Source organism: Phasianus colchicus, chromosome 2 (genome assembly GCF_987193195.1).
Source record: "Phasianus colchicus chromosome 2, bPhaCol1.hap1.1, whole genome shotgun sequence".
Lineage (NCBI taxonomy): Eukaryota > Metazoa > Chordata > Aves > Galliformes > Phasianidae > Phasianus > Phasianus colchicus.
The window spans coordinates 43,201,171-43,222,345 of NC_143437.1; the positions used below are offsets into that span (position 1 = coordinate 43,201,171).

Below are 21,175 nucleotides of genomic sequence, written 5' to 3' on the forward strand. Positions count from 1 at the left end.
TAAGTGTTGAAGGGTTTTAAGAAGCTGTGGACAGAAAACACATGGTTTGGTAAGACTTTCAAGGCCTATGAGTTGTCTCCTCATCCTCCCTGCTCTTCTACCTTTGGCCTCCTTTCTCCCCACCTCTATTTGAAGTTTTAAACTTATGTTCTACATCTCCTCGTCATCTACAAATGATTCCTTCTCTATTGGTCCTACCCTCACATGCTCTCTCCTTCCTCCTCCCTTTTCAGAGGTCACACCAGCAGACAATTTTCCTGATTAACTGCTGGAGTTGCCCTGCCTGGGCCTGCCCTAGTGAAGCTTCCTTTAGCTACAGCTGTGTCAGATAAAATGGCAGCAGCTGCTGGAGAAGACCATAACATAGATGAAGAGCAGTGTGGTTGCATTTGGTGTGTCCTGATATTAGGCCTATGTTGTACGTATGTGAGACTGCTATAATAGTTTCCCTTGAAGTGTGTCTGGTAGATGTGATCTTGCTGTAAGATGGGATCAAGCTGGAGAAGAACTTTTTGTGGAGGTATGCTATTCCCACAAAAATATAATGAGGAAAATGTACATTTGTCAAGGGTGAGTTGTGTTAATGAGAGCATCCATGGCTAGCTAATAGCTGAAGTAATATAAATTCTGGGCATAAAGCTGTTCTTTAGAATAGGTACACTTTTTTCCTATACAGAGAAGGCACAAGTAAGAAAAAGAAAGCCTGTATAGACAAGGTGTAGCTTGCTTCAGTTTGCGTAATGGAAGAAGGGTGGCAGGAAGTGATAAGAGCAGAGAAACAGGAGTTTATACTTCAGAGGAAAGTACAAGCTCACAAAAAGTGGACAAAACCTGTTTTCTCTTTTTTTGGTTTGTATTTAACTACTTTCTTTTCTTTGAGGTTAGATGTTGGGATATGCTGTGGGGAAGTGGAATTGTGTCATTTTATGGTTGTGAGTCATATCCAGTTTGATGTGTAGTGATTCAGAGTTACTTGCACTGTTTTTTTCATCATATGTTGTCAGCTATCTGCATATTTTGGTCCTTACTTGCTACTATAGTCATCTTTGGGCAGTTGAGTAACTCTTTAAGGGCTGTCAAACAGATGAAGAACCTCTTGAAGTAGACTCCTGGTGCTATTTTAGGCTGTTGAATACAGGGAAGTGGGTAATGCTTTTTTTTTTTTTTTTTTTTAATAAGCACGTCTAGGTGAACTTATGAATAACATTGAATGGAAATTGAGCTTCAGAGAAAAATATCTCTTTTATAAACTCATTATGTGTGGCAGAAATACTAAGTCATAGTTTGAAGCAGTGATTGAGCTCCTGGTGGCAAGGCAGGGCCAATCTAGTGAAGCTCAGGTGCATGCAATATGCTGGAGTGATCAGAAGGGGTGGAGCCAGAATCTACCCCTTCCCAACCCTTAAATGAGTTGACAGTAGAGGCAACAGTATTTTGCTGGAGATCCCTGCATATGTGAGGCCTTCCAGGTCTAAGCAGTCTTTTTTTTTTCCTTTATTTCTGTGTCTATGGCTGCTGCTGCATTTGAGCATATCCTCACTTGCTGCAGCCTAGGGCTTTGCTACTCTGCTGTCATGGCTGCACTTTCCATGGCATTACAGCATTATGTTGTGTGATATTGGTAGTTGTCTAGCACCTCTACAAGACTTTTTTGAGACTCTCATCTGCAGAGATGTTCAGGAGAGCTCTTTTGTGAGAGGGGTTGATGCTGACAGATTACATTTTTGCCTGTGTATGTGGAATTCCATAATTCCTCCCTGCTTCTATGAAACTGCAATGGCAATTCTGGTGAGCACTGACAATATGGTTTGTTTACCCAGTAATTGGGAATGAAGACTTAGTTTGTGTTGACAAGGCAATATCTTTTGATACATAGTGTTGCTGATACTATCCCTGGGTGGTAAGCAGCATAAGCTGCTTTATTCACTCTTTTTGTAAATCTAAGTTAAGATCTGATTTCTGTACCATGCAAATGAGCACAAGTATAATCCTACCCATCTACACTGACATCTACAGAATCTATCAGTGTAAAACCAAAGGCAGTTAATAGACTTTCTTCACTGCTGACAGAAGTTTCCACGTTCTCATAGTCTGTCTTAAACGTTGCCTTTAGTGAACGTTGCTTGTGTGCAGAGGGAAGACAGGCCTTCTAAGCACAGCTATGTTTTTCCAGAACTCTACTAAAGTAGTAAAAGCACCTGAGTATCTACAGTATTTGGCAATTGGTTTATTTTCTTTCTATTCACATTTGTAAGAAAAGAAGAAAAATAGGTGTTGGGAATGTCAGAATTTAGAAAATAATGTGATAGAATAGTTTAAAGCTATTCAGAGAAACATAAGGCTACAGAACCTCTAGATCATCCTGTTCACTCTATGCTTTTCAGGATCTACAAGCAATGTGGGTTAAGATAAACAAGGATGAAAATATTACCATGTCCTGTGCCTGGAAAGTAGTAATCAATGTACTTAATGGCAAAGGGCTGTTAAGCAAGCTAACAACTGTTGTTTAATATGAAGTACAATTTATTTAGAGATGTGTGCTGTGCTTCACTCTAGTTCTATGTTAATATGAAAAGCATCTATTTGAAAAACAGTCATGCTATTATTTTAAGTAGTGTTGCTATTTGATGCAAAGTCAAAGTACATTTGGAAATAAGGGCACTTTCAACGTATTTATATCATCCTCAGGCAACCACAGGGGGAACTACTAAGGCTGCCAAGGCTGTGCCACCCTTCACCATGCTTAACTTCCTTTTGCAAACTTCCTTTATTAACTCCTGTGACCAGAGCACACTGGATGTGAGATGAAACACATTAAGTATTTATTGAGAATACTCCAAGTAGATTTCTTGCCTGTCTTCTTACAGGCTTTCTCTAAAAAAAAAAACAAGGGCTGGAAAAATGAGACAGCCTGCTGGAGACTACTGGTTACACCGAAGGGGTGAAAAGAGAAGGATAGTAAAGTTGTATCTGGAAACTGTTATTCTTTGATAAGGCACCTATGTTTGCATAAAAGTGTTTTAGAACTAGACTCAAAATTTTCCCTGAAATGAATCCTCAAACGAAGATGAAGTTGTTTTTATGGTGAGATTCATGTATTTCAGCTGTCACTTTTGTATTGCGTAGATGCTGAATAAAAGCTGACATTATGTCTAGAGTCAGTTGAAGTATTGGCAGTGGCATATGGAACTAGTCAAAATTCTGTTTCTGACAATTCTGAATGTAGGATTCTGAAGTAGTTAGAGCAATTGTCTATGCCACCTGATTACTAAACTGTACAATGAGGTCACAGAACAGTGGGGGAAAGAAGAGTGATGATGCTTTCGCTATGAGAGAAGATAAACGTGCAGATACCTGTATATGGTTATTGACTGTAACTTCACTGGGAGTAATATTTGCCAAGCCAGAAAGGACTGCTACACACCCAAAACTGATACTGAAGTTTTAAGTAGGACTTCAGTGGTGTCCATTTCCCCCCTGCCTCCCTTCTTCCAAAGATCTGACAACCAGAGGAGTGATTTCCCTGCCCCTAGCCCACAGATATTGTTATAAAACCCATGGATGCTCTCTGGGATAGGGAAAACTTTTGTGCGTGTGACCTGAATATATTTGTCTAATTCTATTTGATTTTAATTATTTTTGACTATTACTTTTGTGTGTGTGTGTGTGTGTGTGAAAAGTACTTGCTTTCTAAAAAAAAATTCAAACTCTCTCCAGAAAAATGAAAATATTCCATGAACTGCTTGTTGTCAGCTAAAATATTTGGCTATTCAGCTACAGTGTGTTGATAAATTGTAATTTTGTTTTTTACTCCCTTATGTGTGTGGACATTTCCAACAGGAATAAAATCCCACACTTCATAGAGGTCATAAACTTGTTAAGTATGGAAATGTTGGGGGCAATCTGGCTGAGAAGAGCAGTATATATGCTGTGGATACCCCCTAAGGCACTTAATTAAAACTCCCAGCAGGCAACATCTGCATGAAAACAATTTCATTTTTGACGCGGACTGGAAGTTTCAACTTACTATTTTTTTTCTTCCCTTTGTAAAACTTTATTCTCTAATGTATATATAAACAGGCCCCATGAATTCCATTAAAAATGTCCAAATTTCCTTTATAAATAATGCCACTGTAGTGTTCTCACTATGTCTAGCATAAAATGTCAGAATTGTAATGCTAATCATTTATGTAGGCACGTATGCCTTAGCATCTTAAGGCTAAGCAGCATATGCCTTTACATGTCATTGAAATGAGTAGCATGTAGTAAAACTGGCAATTGCCAAGTTAAAGAAATACCTTGTGATGGTGATTTAGTTGCTAGTTTAAAGGTATTATGGGGACAAAAGCAAAGCTTCACAGGCAGAGTAATTAATAAATAATATTTGTATTACACTACAAACTGCTGCTTTAAGGCACCATTCACAAGTTGTGGCTGTTCCTCCTGTTCTCTCTTGGTATCCCTCTGTCCTTAGAAGTTCTTATTATTGACATGGGAGTGAGTATAATTACAGTCTTGTAGTTTTCTGTACTCATCTTTAAGCTTGATGGGGATTCTTCTTATTGGAAATTGGAGAAACTGGAGAAATTAATGTTCTGAAGTCTGGAGTAGATGATTGTATTTGCTGAAAATGAAAGAAAATACTAATTTAAGCGACAGTAATTATTTTGAAGTGTCTCCCTTTTTGGATCTTATGTGGCACAGACTGATATGAAAGGTCCAAGAACCTGGTTTTTGTACTCATTGCATTAAATCACTCTCCTATGATGAAGAGAGATAAAGGTCACTTAAAGAGCAGAATGCAAAAGCCTCAAAGGGTTGGCATGGTTTAATAAATGCTGTGGTTAATAAATACCATGGTTGGCATTGAGCTCCTTTGAGTAAGAGAAGAAATATGGGAAATCTGCTTACTATTAAATAGATGTACTTATCTAGAAATGAGTACGGATGAAAGCGTTTTTAATCAGTAAAAACCAGAACATAATTTCCATAAGGTGGAAACTGTTTAAGGATGACAAATATGTAAACACCACATGTGGCTGAGGAGGAATAAAATCATGAGTTGTGGGAAGGCAGAAGAGGATACTGTGCTTCATAGACATGTGGAGGGAGGCATAGTACCTTTCTTCTACTTCTTCCCAGCCATCTGCTTGTGACCACAGTTGGTGACAAAGTACTGGGTTAGATGGACCTGTGATTTAACTGAGAATGACAATTTACATGCTTTTTGGGATGCCGAAGTTTATGTTTGGATCTGGATCTTCGGTAACAGTTCTACCTTTCTTTGACTGAATATCGCTTAATTTCTTGCAAATGAAGACGAGCATAAGCTAAATATTAAGGTAACTGTCCTGCTAGAAGAGCTTAAGCTGGCCTGGATGTATCTACACAGGGCAGGGTGTGCAGGCAAATCTTTCAAGACTTCTGAGGAACGGAGCAAGGAAGACACTACTTTCACTTCTACATTTAAATACATTGCTTGATTTTACTATAGAATCACTCTAATTTTCTGCAGAGGTTGGTGTTTGCACATGCAGAAGTTAGGTTTTTTGGTATCTTTGTCTCATTGGGAACTTTCTCATACTCATGGCAGAAAAGAAAATTCTTGACATGGTTTCAAAGGAAATCTATCTGCTTAAGTTTGCAGGTCTTGATGCCTGGATTTAATGTAGAATAATAACTGCAAGTGTCTGAGGGTATGGATAAGATCTGGGCTAATCTGGGAAGTTTGGGTGTATTACAGAGTTCTCAATTATATTATACTTGGGTTTTAATTATATTTCAAGATTATATTGAAGGCAATAATAAAGGATATTTAATTTGGATGTTAAAATACTTGAACAATCAAGGAGGCTACTCCTTGGAAGTGAATGAAATACCTTCCTTTTTGGGTTTTCTGCTATTTGTAATAAAACTATCCAATGCTTCTGTCACAATATTTCTAAACAAAGCAGGAGAAGAAACATGTTTCAATCCTAATTAGCTAACAGGAGAAATATTTTAGCTTTTGCATCAAATCAACCTGAGTAATTGACAGCTGTAGTAAAGTCTGTAGTGTATTGCTGCTGACTTGTCACTTGTGTTTTTCAGGGGAAAAAAAGCAGTGGACTCTTCCACCTGCTCATATTTCACTTTAAGTGGAACAAGTGGCACACTTTTATTTAAACATGGTGCATAATTGATTTCTGGATGGGAGTTTATTAAAACAAATGCTTTAAGAACTCCATATGCTTTGAACAAAATGTTCATCTACTTTTCTGGACTCCATGTCCATCTAATCCCTGAAGCTCATTTGAACAGTGTACAAAGTACGTACAGTTAATACACAAATTCCAGCCTGCTTCTGCCCAGAGGCCACGGTGTTTTCTAAAAACTTACCCCAAAATTCATAAGAAAAATCTGGTAAAATTCTCCGCATATCTTAGTGAATTTTAACACAATTAATTGCTGTTAATTGTATTATTCATCTGTTGACTTGTTTTGTATTCCTTCAGAGGATGTGGGGGAAAAGCTCCAGAAAAGTCTGTTCTAAAGCGGCAGTGCCTCTGCAGCGTTGCTGTATACACTTACTGAAATTCCAGTGCTGCAGTAATTTGAAGAGCAAGGAAAAAGAGGGATAAGAAAGTTACCACAGAACTGCATTTTCTTTCTCTGTCTCTCTTTATGCTGACATCGGTACTCCTGTGTATAGTCACTTATCTTGATCCTTATTTCCCCAGAAAAACTTGCTTGCTTTTTTTCCCCTGTGTTGCTCTACCTTTTCTACTTCAAGCTATTTCCAAGGATACACTTCTTCCCTTCTACTGAGGACACAGCAGATATGCTGCAGTAATTATATTTATTGCACATTGTTTTTTCACCACTCTTCTTCTCTCCATCTCACATCAAACAAAAGCAGTATTGCTTCTCTTAAGGCCTAACTATCCTTGTTTGTAGCACTGAGAGCTTGGCCTCTTATCATCAATAAGTACCTGGCACTGGTCATGGCTGGTTCCTTCGACTTTTTTTTTTTTATGCTCTTGAACAAGTCCTTCCATGCTGTCTTCTGCTACTGCAGGTGCTCCTCCACCACTGAAATGGCCCTGTTGCTCTCTTTCAATGCCTGCTTGCAATTCTCCTTAAAATTTCTCTAACAACTACAATAATCTTGCCGTGTGCCAGACTGTGATGCTGAGCACTATTTTCTCATTGCTTCCTGAGTCTTACCTGTGCCCCTTGCTTCCATTCAGGCCCTAAAGCTAGGAGTGTAATGCTCAACCTCCTCAGCTGCTATGCCACATGATTACGTGCTGCAGCTATTGAGGATCACACCATCCACTGGCTTGTTTTTATGTATCTTGCAATTTCAGAGATGTTATACAATTGATTATATGTGTACATATAAAAATTTGTGTCAAGACAGAATAGTGATATGTTTGTTTTTCCCCACGACACAAATAGTAGTGACATTCACCTGTGTGGCTTGTACTACAGAGAAGACTTCTGTGGCCCCTGTGTGCTGGGTGCCCTGCATCCATGCCTCCTATTCAAACAGGCAGCGCTGCTGCAGGCTCTCTTCCTGACTTTGCAACTTTGTTTGCTCTTTGCCTGTTCACTTGATTTCCTTGATATGGGATGTATTTATAAAGTATACAAAATGGTAACAGCTATAGATTGGAATCTGTAGGGAGAAGTGCTAACTGTTATTAGAAGTCTGTTTTGACTGATATTCATTATGAACATCAAAGACATAAATATAAAAATTCCAGTGAGTTTCTCATATTTATTTGACTGCAACTTGGACCTAGCTTGTCAATGAAAAGGAGAAAATATTTGAGTGATATATTCATAAACTTAGAAGAAAAAGATAGAAATCTTTTCCTTACACCAGACATTAGAGGGGTTTAAATAAATTGGTATGTGTCATTTTAAAATAAATTATAATTAGAAAAGCACTAATAGAAATGACTTATCGTGTTCTTAAAAAAAAAAAAAAAAAAGCTAGGCTTTTTCAAAGGACTTTTGTACTTTTACCATCTAAATGTTAGTCAAGCTATTTAATTATTAATCATTGAAGGCTAGAAATATATTTTAATTATACATCTCCTAGACCACAGAAGAAAAGCTATTTAACAGGCTGAAAAATGATTTAGTACGCGTAACACTTAAAATTTAATAATATCACCAAGAACATTTATTTTAAATGTTTCCATGTTTCAGTCCTGTCTAATTAATATCTAAGTGCCAGTGCACTAGTTATGTTCTTTTGCTTTGCAATCAGCTCAGCTGAAGTTTTTTTGCTTAGTTGCCCTTGGTTGGAGCTTCAGCAAGCTACACAATGAAGTGAACAGGATGCTGGGTGAGGGCTCTGGGATCCTGAGGTACTTCAAGAGCAAGGTTCAGATATGATAATAAGGAGCCGTTTCTGTTACAGATGAACATGAACAATTGTTTATCACTAAAAAATATGCAAAAGAGGGTTTGGAAAGTACAGGTGCATTTATAAAGCTTATGTGCCTCAGTCCTACATTTTCATGCAGAACTAGAGAAGCACATAGTGCGGGCTTGGCTAGCACTTAAGAATATGCACTTCAGCAAATTTTCTAAAGTCTTTAATTTTAGTTCTATTCAAGAGCTAAGCTGAAAGAGAGGCCTTCAAGCTGAGCAATTGTTATCTTTGTAAATTATTGGTTCTAAGCTAGCCAACTTATAATCAAAATACAGATTGAGCTAATACATGAATGAATGAATAGTTTCATCTTTGAAGCTTGGCTTTATCAAAACGAGCTCATGTTGACTCTTTAGGTGAAATGGTATTTCAAGTGCAAAATGGTGTTCTGACAGGTGTTAATTGTAACTTCACCCTCTCTCACAGCATGCAGGTGCTGGGTCATTCCTTCACTGATTAGACAGTGATGTCAGATTGTGATATGATCAAGTTGTATAGCCCAGATCAGCACCAAGATACCAGAAATCCCTATTTTATTCCTTTCTGAAATTGTTGCAAGTTTTTTCTCTACTGTTCTCTAGTTTCTTGCTGTGTCTTTTCTGCTCCCCTGTGAACAACTTGGAAGCATTGGTACAGTCCTAGATGCTTCACCAATTCATTTATTCAACTTCAGATGAACCTTTTGATTTAAGTAATACACACTCCAGACGGAATGGATTCTCCTCTGATAATGTCACCCATTTGAAAATAATTTGTTGGGGAGAAAAATATAAATAAAAGCTTGTGTGATAATTGTGAAATGGCAACCTCATAAATGAAATTGCAAATACAATGCCTGCTTGAATCAGAGAGAAGTTGCCAAATTTTCTAATAAGTAAACAGCTAATTTCACTTCAAGGAACTTAAGGGAGGGGGTTGTATAAAGGATATGAAGTGTAAGCATTCTCTGTAGGTGAGCTGATCTAAATGGGGAGAGCCTGAAGAGTAGGCTTTACTTGTTTTAGACGAGTATTACAGTCTTGTAGGGTGGGGATTATATAAAGGTCTAACTCAAAAGTATATATATATACAAAATGTCTAACTCAAAAGGTTATTGTGCAATACACTTCAAGAAAGACTGCCAATATGAGGTTGACTCAACTGTGCCATGTGTGTTCAGTTTTCCTAACGGTATTTTGTGTGAAAACATGGAAGGGATGGGAACACCCTTGACTTGGAGTAAATCTTGTGTGTAAGACCAAGTGATGCTCTGAAACGTGAAGAGAATGGTTCAACACGGAGATAACTCATTTAATTCTCAGATTTCTTCCTAGATCCCAAGAGCTGTGTTTGGGTCTGTAGCACCATTTGTCTTGATGTCTATCCTATGCAGCCCAGTGAGGACTGGCTGGAGTCTGTGCCAAGCTGTTAAACTGGAGCAGTGGAGGCACTGCTGTGTGCCCTGCTTTGCTGCCATAGAGTTGGTGATTTGGGAAAGGGCTCAGTGAGAAGCTGCTGCACCTAGACGTGGCAGAGTATTTGTTCCCCTTCTCCTTGGCTAAGGCAAGCCATAAACACTATCTAAAGGTTTGGGATATCAACTTCAATGAGCCACCTTTTACCTTGCTAGTTACTGTGCCAGGGCTTTTTACAATGTGTAAGATAGTTATGGTAGTTGAGTATCATAATGAGTTTTCAGTGTTAAGTAACTTCTCGAAGATCCTTGCCTAAACCAAGGCAAGGGTTTAAGACCTGTCAAGGAAGCTTCTTCTAAACACAATCTAATCTTGGATCTCAGTGTGTTATACCCTGTTTACTTTTAACCTGTTTTTCAGTCTTGGAGCTAAAGATTTGATTATTACTATCACTTTTCCATTAATGAAATCCATTTAGATTTGAGTGTTCAGTTGCTGCTGGAGGTTTCCTCTAGGGAGTAACGCATTCAGAATCTTTGTTTTCAAGAAAGAAATCATCCCAAATACAATGACAATAGGCTCCTTGGGAATGCTGTTCTGTGAGATATGCTATGGGCTGGAAAATGTCCTTTGCCAAGCAACTAGACAAGTACAGGAACTGATATTGTTGGATTATGATCCCAATAAAGTCCACAAATAAAGGAGGACCCAGGTACCTTTACATTACTAGAGACACTGGGCAGCCCTGGGCAACTTCCAAAACATCTCACAAAGTGTCGACTTCGTGTTCAGCACTGAGAGCAACTCCTCATCTTGTGAAATGCCATCAGTATGGCTGAGTCCAGTCTGTGGAAGAGATCACAAATTGCCTTTTTTAATAACAATTATTTATGTATGAATATTGTTGTGATCAGAAGAAAACCATCAAGATATTGATAAAGTATCATTTCAGGATGTGGATTTTGTGGGTTTTTTGTTTCTTTGTTTTTTTTTTTCCATTTTCCTAATGCATCAGTATCCTTCTATGGTCTTCAGAATTACAAAGAGTTGTTGTGGAGTTCAGGCTAAACGAGGCTGAGAGCTGGGAAGATGCTAAAAGGAACATTCTAGGGAAAAGGAGAAAGCTGTTGCTAAGAAGTAGTCTGAACAGGATATGCTTTGTAGATCCAGCTTGGAGTCACCAGCCTCTGACTCGGTTCTGGACATGCTCAAGATTAGAAAGTATGTGTTAAGTATGGCTGTGCACTTGAGGCAACTGATAGCAATTCACAGTTTGATTTCCCTTTTTTTCTTTTTTTTTTTTTCTTCTGCTGCTCTGAGATGTTTGTGACAAGAAATACTGTCCTTCTGTATGTGCTGGTGGGAGGAGAGAGTCAGAAGGGAGGCAGTTCTGCTTGAAGGTTCTGCTCTTTCGGTTCATCTTTAAATCCAATATTATTCTAATGCTTTATAATGCTCTGCAAGAAAAGCAAAGTTGAGCCACTGATAAGGTTTTATCTACACGTAAACCATTCCCTCTCATTGTAAGAAAACTAGACTTCGGATATTAGGAGCCTATAAGAAATTGCTTTTTTCTGCTTTCCAGATTTGATGGGCTTTTAGTATGAAAGTGGTGATGATGGGGGAGTAGAAGAAGAGGGAGCAAAAAAGACAGTATCTACCTAACAGCAAATACAAAATGGATTTAGATTTAATAAAGGTAGTGAGCAAAAGGATGGGACTTGAGCAAGTGGAAAGCCTTGATGGCTTTGACAAGCCTTTTCTTTACTCTCTTGAGATAAGTGTGTCACTTGACAGGCTGGCGTCAGGGTACAGTTAGATTCTGACAGGGTAATTTGAGCTTGTGGTTCCAATGAAGCATGCATATGGTACTCATTATATTTAGTGACAATCAGTGTCATTTTCTGCTTAAATGCAGACAGCTCAATACATTTATTTAGCTGCCTATCTGTAAATGATGCAAGCAACCCTATGATGAAGGTGAAGAAAAAGAGTGAGTTAGGTCAGGGGGTTTATTTGTACTCTTTATAATGCTTGTGGTCCAGTAAGAAAGTGGGAGGTTGATGATAAAGCTGATCTGAGAAAGAATGGGAAAGGGAGAGGCAAGAGGGTAATTGCTGTGATCTGATATTTGATGTGGCAAAGTGAGAGGACTTGTCCTTTCTGCAGTAATTGGTTACAGGCTGAAAGGATTGGCAATGAAATTTTCCCTACTTACCAGAATCTGCCTTCTGGACTCTGAGTAAGCACAAAACCTCTAATTGCTCTCTAATCTTAATAAAGCTGCATCCTGTGATGGTTTAAACTATGCAAAATATGTATGTGGAAATGCTTATTTAAAGGACAGCAAGATGCATGGCATGGTGCAACTCTGGTAGGGCATACGACAGTCAGAGAAGATGCCGACTAGGATTTACAGAAACGCTAGCTGCAGGGGGAATACGTCACTGTAAGGTGTCATTCCTACTACTGCTTTTACTGATTGAATGCAGATTTATTGTACCCTCCTCTGTTGGCAAGCTTTTCAGGAATGCAATAATTGATGAGATGGTTATCCCTTGTATTTGTTTGATGTCCCTAGTAGGAGACTGAGAGGACACAATGACCAGGTGGTGAAAGCTGCTTCTGTGTTGGAGGGAAGCTGCAGATGGATTTATTTACTCTACAGGAAGTACTGTGGATCAGCGGATGCAAAAGATCCTTTATTTTAAGTATCTCTGTGGTGAAGACCTACTTGATTTTGGGGGTTTATTCCTACAAGAGTTCAAGGCCTGATCATGACTATCACTGAAGATGAGTGTGTTACCTCTTTCTAGTTTCCTCCTCAGGATCAAGAAGATGAGAGAGAGAGTTTCTGGCTTTTATGTAAATATCCCTTGGGATGGTGGGGGGGAACAACAGAGAATATCTCCTTTGGTCTTAGAACTTCAATGATTTTTAGGTTGATATTTGCAGCTGTGTCTGGTACTAAAGCTATACCTCTCGATACAAGGGTAGGAGACATAGAAACATTATCCCACTGTCCAAGTGTGAACCACCAGAGAGCAATTGCTGTTTCTGTTCACACTGAGTAGTCTAGAAACAAAGTCTGTCCAGATGGAAAGTGTGAAATCCTAAAAAAAAAAAAAAAAAAAAAAAAAAAAAAAAAAAAGAGTGACTTGCAGCTGTTGCTGGTAGGAAGGAGGCTTGCGCTGCCTTTTGAGAGGGATGCTGGGGACAGCAGCCAACTGTGCTGAATCTATTGGAAGATATCACCCTGAGTCATGAGATGCTCTGAACAGCTGAGGAATTTGAACTGTATGCAGGCTGTCACCTTGGAACAAATAATCGTTAGTATTACAATTCTGATATTAGAAAGATAAGTGATAAATAATTAAGAGAAAAGGCTTTTTTTATTGCTTTGTTAGTTTATTAGTTATTTGCATGTCCTTAATATCACTCAAATTTATTTGGCATCAAAAATTACTACATAAATGCCTCACAATGATATAAAGAAGAAATATGACTTTTCAGTGCAGAGTTATCTTGTTTGCTAAGTATCTATAACTTCAGTAATTTAGGGTTAGGACCTGATCTTCTGCTTGGTTACATATTATTTGGCAAACGTTGTACTCCTAGCTTTGTTGTGCTGTAAATCTCACAGTAGGGGGACTCAATGAAATTTCTTCTCTCTCTTTTCCAACTTTTAAATTCCCTTTTGAAAAGATGGACTGCAAAATACCTGTACTATGTACTGTCTGAATCTTTATTGCACCAAAGCAGCACGTTTGTAATGCTGTAATAATGTCTTCCATTTTTTTCCTCTGATCATGAATGAAGTCTGTGTGTGAGGCAAGCTACATAGACACTGTTCTCCTTGACTGTTGCTACATTTGTCATGATTAATGCTACTGCAGTATACTCCTAGAAATGAGAAATGAGGATGTATAAGGCCTATCTGTCTTGGGGTCCTATCAGTCCTTCTGTTAATGTAAGAGATGTATTACACATTCAGGATGGCTCTACCTTTTTCTGAGTCTGGCTTTTAACTGATGTTCTTACTAGTGATGGATTTTCTTAAAAAATATTTTTCTAAGAGCTGTTCCTTTAAAGAGTGACGATTTTATAGAAAATGAAGAATATTTAATTTGTATCTCCAGTCACAAATAGTACACATTGGAATCTACCAGAATATAATTCTCTACACCTGAGGAATGTGATAATTTTCTGTATTCTTTAGTCAGTATTAGATCATAAGAACTCTTCTCCAAGATGTTTCCTCATCTTGCATCAACACAGTCTTGCATTTCTCTGTAAGGTTATGTTGATTATGTGCTAATGTAATTATGCTGTCATTCAAAATGGAGATCAGCATTTTAATGCTAATGCATTGATTTTAACTTTGGAAAGAAACCTGTGCTTAGCTCCATCAAAGCAAATTTGTGTGACACATGTCACAGTTTGGAATTGATCCAACTAGGTGTTGAATTGTAAACACCTTGTTTTCCTTCCAGTTTTCAGAGATGTAATTTATTCCAATCAGGATGTACTTTGACAAGCCAGCTGAATGGGATGCAGCTGCTGTTAAAATATTTCCAACTCCACGCTTTTCAGGTTTTCCCAGATGTCATCATCTTCAGAGCTCTCCATGCTGGTGCTGCTGGCAGCTCTGACAAGGGTTAGGAGGAAGTGGGAGTGGGATGAGCTGCAAGGGGAAGAAGCCCATTATACTCATTATATAGCTAGATGGACAAAAGATTTTGATTGGAAGAGCCATCTCCGCTGATGAATAACTAATTCGCTCAGATGCTGAATCTGATACTTATTGTGAGTTTGATGAACATTTTTGAAAATTCTGTATGTGGAAAGACATTTCATAATAATGACTAAGACTCTGTAAAGTAATAAGCCTTTTAAAACTGCAGATGTTACCTGAGATGAAATCTGTTTTTGTTTCAGAGTACAAAAACTTTGAAGACCAAAATATTTTCCTCTATTTCATAATCCTAGCAGGTAATAAGCACTGCAGTAGACTTCATGTATAAATAAATATGCCTGTCTCCTGAACCAGTCCTCCCAGTTCAGCTTGATTTTTGCTTCATAACTTTTAAAGGAATGTTTTTACAGATTGTCATTGTCCTTTTGCTCTGGCACTGTCATAAAATTATTTTCACTTTGATAATATCAATTCAGTTTGGATAACTGGATTGGAAAACGTGTATGTGTTCAGTTGATTAATGTTTGTTCTCTTCTGGAAAGATTCTCAGTCTTTTGTAGAAGCAGGTTCTAAAACAGGCTCCATCTTGAGCTGTCATAGCTTGTTAAAAAATGAGGTCAGAATTATTCCATGAGACTTGTTGGAAGGGTATAAATGTGAAATGTTCTATGAAGTTATGTGCATTTTCTGAAACTGTATCATTTGCCTCTCAAGGCTGAGTAAGGCAAGTACTACCCCATCCTTGGCCAAAGGCATAAGCTTAGGGGCCTTTTGCTCTAAGGATTATCTGGCTATGTAGTTGACTTCAGTGGAGCTCAGGCTTCCTTGCTCTATTAAAGTGATAGCAGTCATCTTTTCTCAGTTATTTGTTTTCCCTTAAAATGGCTTATTTCCTTTATAGTCTAATCTTCTGTTGTCAGGATTTCTACTCCAACAATGATATAAACTGGGAGGGAATGAGGTGGAGTTATATCTTTGTCAAAGCAGAGCAGTGAAGTTAGAACTGGCTCTTGAGTTTTATTGACTCTTGCAGCCTTTTTTGCCCTGAATGCTAAAAGGTAGGAAACTTCAGTCCCTTATCTGTGCTTCATGTAAAAGCATTTTTATCTTGGGAGTAATTTGTCAACTATTATTCCTGTGTTCTTTAATAGGAGGGAAAAGTGAAGATCATAATCAAGTGAGAAAATAGTTTCCTCTTGGAGATCAAGTTGCAAGGAGGAAACACACAGTCTATAAGTAAAGATAATCTTTAAGAGTCTTTAAAGTCACTCCTAGTCTTCAGGGATGTTTCTGAACAGAACTAGGGGGTTAGATTAGGTTAAATTTGCAACCTATTCCGTATGAATGCTCCACTTAAGTAGAAGGTCTTCCAAACTCCAGCACACACTGTATGCTGCTTTGGGACTTGATCTGAAAAAATCTTCCATGAATGACTTTTAGGCATTCATGGTTCCTACTATCTCAGGTAGTAGAATAGAAGAGTAACTGCTGTTTTTGTGTTAAGAAAAATACAGTTTGACTGTGAAGTCTGAATAGACACAGCAAAACAAATTCTCCTGGATAATTCTTCAGCTGAGATGGAAAATCTTCCTTATATCCAAAGGAACCTGCTACTAAGGTTTTAAAGTATGTAACAATACTGTTTGTGTAAGAACCATCTGGATTGCTAAACTGCCAATTAATGTGACTTTTAGCAGTGGCTGCTGTGATTCATATTCTAGTTTGAAGAGCTGATATATGCTAACTGTTGATTTCACATAAATGGAAAACAGAGACTTGCTAGCAACTCACGATAACCTTCAGGCTGTAGGGGTCCTATTCAGAGAGAGCAAAACATTTGTAATTCACTAGCAAGTCTTTGGTCCAGCTACACTTCTTCAGATATGTCTCATGTACTAGATCTTCTTTCAAGTTTGCTAATATGCATACCTTTCTTGAGAAATACAAATCTGTGACTGTTATTTCTCCCCAAAAAAGTCATTTTATGAGGTCTGCTCCAAAAGGAACACCATCTGTTTTATTATGCTGGTCCATGACATTAGAGGCAGATGTAGATGGTATGAGAATAAAGGTTGAACCTTCCCACAGATATTCTACTACATTTTGTTGCTGTGTGACAGATGGCAGCAGAGGGGCATCTGATGTGGAAGTGTGTATGAAGCATAGGTGTGCCACTGAATTCCTCCATGTGGGAAAAATCACCTCCATTGATCTTCATCAATGCTTGGTGAGCATTTATGGAGACTAAACAGTAGATCTGAGCACATTCTGGCATTTCAGGTGGTGGTATATTTCAGCAGTAGTGACAGTGATGTGAAAGACAGGCCACATTCTGGACAGCCATGCACAACTACCACACCACAAAATGAAAACCATCTCAATGAGCTCATCTGTGTAAATCATCAGATTACAACCAGGGAACTGTGTCTGGAGCTGGGTATCAACTTTGAATTAAGGAAAGTAAGGTAGGTTAAAAGTTATGTGTTTTCATGAGGTATTTTCATGAGGCGACTGCAGATATGATCTTGCTAAGCCAGGTTCTTGCTGCCAATAACAGATGCTTTTCTACAGACTTAAACAATTAGTGCAGACAGCAGGTCTCCTGTTTTTCCCAAATACATCATTAGCTATCCTGTCTCTGGAATGTAAGGCAGCAGGCTTGAACAGTAAAACCACAAATTAATGATGAAGCAGCGGATTGATGAATGAAGTTGTGGCCGATGAGATGACCAACCAGAGCCAGCCAAGTGCCCTCCATCCTAACCTAAGCCCAAGAAAATAAGACGATGAACTTCATCAGAATGTCCACCAAGAGATACGCATGAGGAGCTGAGACTTGGGGTGAGGGGGGTGGTATCAATCACTTTGGGGACTCATTATAATAACCCAGCCTTTTTTTGGACATCTAATGCATGTGTAAGCAGCTTGCTCTTTAAGTATGTGCCTTTGTTGCCATCTGGTATGCAGTCTAGGTGGGACTATTCCACTCTGCATACAGTGTGTGTGCAGTGCTGATTAGACATAGCTGCTTTATGAATAATCTGTGGTTATAGAGTTTGATTTTTGCATGACAGCTTCAACGTGTTTAAAACCATGATGGGAATGTTGGAATACTGCAGAGTTTATGCCAGGTGGGTCCCATAAATGTTCACACAGGAACAGGAAGAAAACCTTATGCAAATTTGGCAGGTTGTACTGAACCAATATGAGGCTGAAGTTGTCAGTTTCCTAGGCTGCATCATACTGGTGACGAGCTGTGATGTCACCTCTACAAGCTGGAACCAAAATGGCAGTTCATAGAGAGGTGAGATGTAAATTCCCCATTGAAGAAAGAAGTTCAAGATGCAGCCGTCAGTGAGTAAAGTGAGATTCGCTATCTGTTTTACCACGGTCTGTCTTGAGTTTTCCCTGCATTGTGCCCAATGAAGTTTTCAGACTAATAGAATTGGAACTGAAGTCTTCTATTCTTCATTGTTTCAAGACAGTTCTACCTTTGAATCTGTGGATTAAAATATAAATATTTTTGGTGGATGTCTTATTTTTTCCCCCTTGCAATTACAGTAATGCAAGCTTTTGTTATGGAAAATCAGTTAATATAGAAATAGACGAAGTAGGCATTCCTGTGAAGGAATGCAATTATAAATTATTTGAGGCAAGGAAGAAAAACTTTTTTCTCCACAATCTATACTTCAATTTGCAAGTTAAATGGTATGTTAGGAATTGTTATGTGCTTTAGCACATCCTTGTAATTCTTTGACAATCAGACAATATTTTAGTAAAAGGCCAGTAAATATGAACAATTCAACCAGGATTTGATGACATTTCTGCTGTAAATACGTTATGTGAGTAATATTCTTAAGGAATTGTCTCTGAGTTAATAGTACACCCTGCTGCTCTCTTCAAGGGCACATGGCAATTGGTGACCTTTTTAGCGCTTTCTCCTGACTTAATTTGGTCAGAGTGGACTACTGGCTTCTTCTTGACCTCTTGTATAGGCAGATACTGTGCTCCTTTTTCCCCTTTCTATATTAGGTCCCAAATCTCTAGTGGAACTTAAGAGTAGTTTTTAATGGGTCTATATTCCTGTTAACATACATTTCTTTTACATACATAATCTTTTGCTACAATTCGAAGGTGTTTCATGCTCTGAAATACCTTTTGGTGTGAAAAGGAAATACTGAAATTGAAACACATTTCTTACGTGACAACATCACGTGTTGCACAACTAGAATCTGTTTTAAACAAGGGGGGAAGAATGTGCTGAGAAGTGACTGCTATTGTAAGCTTTTAAGTTGTAAAGCAGAATGAGATCAATTTTGATTTAATAGTTTTACAATCAGGACCTTGATTTTTAAAGTATTTTCTTAATGACCTGCATCATTTTCTTTCTTCACCTTTGTATAATGGCTAAGCTACTTCACTAGATCTGTGCTTCACTTCAACTGTATTATAATCAGAAATTGAGTTAAAGATTTTTATTCTTTTTTTTTTCTACATGAAAAAATATTTCATTTTTGGTCAGCTCTTCCTGTCTGCTAGGAATTTTTCCAGCATCTCCTAAGATTTTAAACTATCTTCAGTTTTTTTTGGAAAATGGTCTGGATTTAATATGCTGATTATTTTTTTAGGTTTTTTTTTTTTTGAAGCCTGTATGTGTTGGTGCTCAGTTGAGTTAAAGAGCGCTCTAAGTTTCTTATAGCCTCAGAATAGATCTCCTTTACTGTGTTCAACATACATCTTGCATACCATTCACTTACAAACAATAATTTCCTCAACAATTAGTTGGACCTAAGTTCTCCCAAACAACAATGATAAAGGATGAAAGGTTTCTCATTTGTGTCAAGATTAACAGCGCATAAAAAGGAACCTCTTATTTATCCTTTGACTCCCTTTGCTCTTTGTCTTATATTCCAGTCTCCCAAGACTTCACAGTGATAAGGTCCATCAAGGAGTTTGTTAATCTCTTTGATAACTCACTCACAGTTGCATCTTCCCCCACATGTATGACTGGCAAATGAACAATTCCACTTAAACCTGCTGACCTGTTTGTTTTGTTGCATTCCACACTGCAATGTCCAGCATGCCTCATTCATCAAGGTAGGCTTATGGCCATGATATAATCACCGTTGAAATGAGTGGAAACAATATAGATAGTGACAGTGAAGCTCAGCTTTCCCTGTTTATAGCAGAAATATCAACCTTAAGTAGATTTAAAAAAAAGTGTACTGTTATATATGCAGATGTTGCATTTTTGTCTATGAGCAAACAAATTGTAAAACAGGATGTCTCCTTTCTTTTAGGCTCTCCTTTCTCAGGCTTTTACGCCCACTGAATATAAGTATATTGTGTCTTGAATATAAGAAAGTTGATATAACTGAAGTGCTTCTGCTGACTGACTTGGAACTACAGTACTTAAAGTTTACTGGTATTCTATCTACTTTAATTCTCATACACATCTCTGTTTCATGCTGCTTCTGCTCATAGTTTTCCCCCTTTTTTATTTGTTGACAATCTCTTAAATCCTCAAGCAATGCACTGACTATATGAGGAATATTCTGCATACAAAGGAAAAACTGGAAAGATGACCTTACCCATTACTTCTTTCCTATGTTATCTTGAACCATCAATGTTTTCTTAATCTTTCTCTTTTCTCTTAGTGATCCTACCGGCCAAGTGACAATATTTCTTTGTGTATCCTTTAGGATGTCAGTTACCACAAGCAGAGCTTCTACTGAAGCTTTGTCATAGCAGTGGGGAAAAAAAAAATTTGAGGTGGAATGTAAGTTTGTACCTTCTACAAAAAAAAAAAAAAAAAAAAAAAAGAGTACAAATGTATGGGCATTCTTTGTTGTGGAGATGTCATTAGAAAAACTGTGATCAAAGAGCTTACCTGAGGAGGGCTGTATCTGAACACAGATTTTTACTGCATGGGAAGAATGGGAACAGAAATGGGAGTAAGTAATCTGTTCAAAGGACGCAAAAATGTTAGGACTGAGTAGGGAGAAAGAATACTGCTTGGTATTCTGAGAAAAATGTGAGGATCTTATATTTATATCTAGGTGAAGTTTTGCATGCTATTTCCCAGAGCTGTTATCTGAAACAATGCACTCACTTCCAAGTTAACATCTAAATATGTACTGAAACAGGCCTCTGTTCTTAGAACTTCTCCTTATGTTGCTCTGGGGCTGGGATTGCTGAGATTGTGTTAACACATGTTTTTATTACACTACATGTATCTCGGTGGAATTTAATGATGCTGGATGGAGCAACACTAGCAAGATGGGTAAATGCCTCTGGTAGGTGATGTGCAAGCCATCTTATTACTCAGAGTGGATTCTGCACAATACATATGCAGTGACATAAGTAGATATAAATGAGTAACTTGTTGATACGCAAATTGCAGATTTTTTTTTTTTTAAAGAGAGGATTCACTGATTTTTTTATGTGGTTACACAATCTCGTCATTTGCTAATTACTATGTGTGATCTTGGGAGTTGTTAGCATGATATGAGTACACACATCGAAGTCAAAATGGATCTATGTTTAGAGCAGGCAAGTATGTTGCTGAAATGCAAACAGAAAATTGATGAATGAACACTTATGCAATATAATAGGTTTACTTTTGAACTTTGAGTAGCTCTTCTGTACGCTCACCTG

General features: G+C 38.0%; 1 long non-coding RNA gene across 1 annotated transcript in view; it reads left to right on the forward strand.

Annotated features, from left to right (window-relative positions):
- Positions 1-249: 249 nt before the first annotated feature.
- LOC116243079 (uncharacterized) overlaps positions 250-21,175 on the forward strand; it is a 46,963-nt gene continuing 26,037 nt past the window's right edge. Inside the window, exon 1 of the long non-coding RNA XR_004169875.2 lies at positions 250-520. This is a non-coding gene — a long non-coding RNA (uncharacterized LOC116243079). The remainder of the gene's footprint in view (positions 521-21,175) is intronic.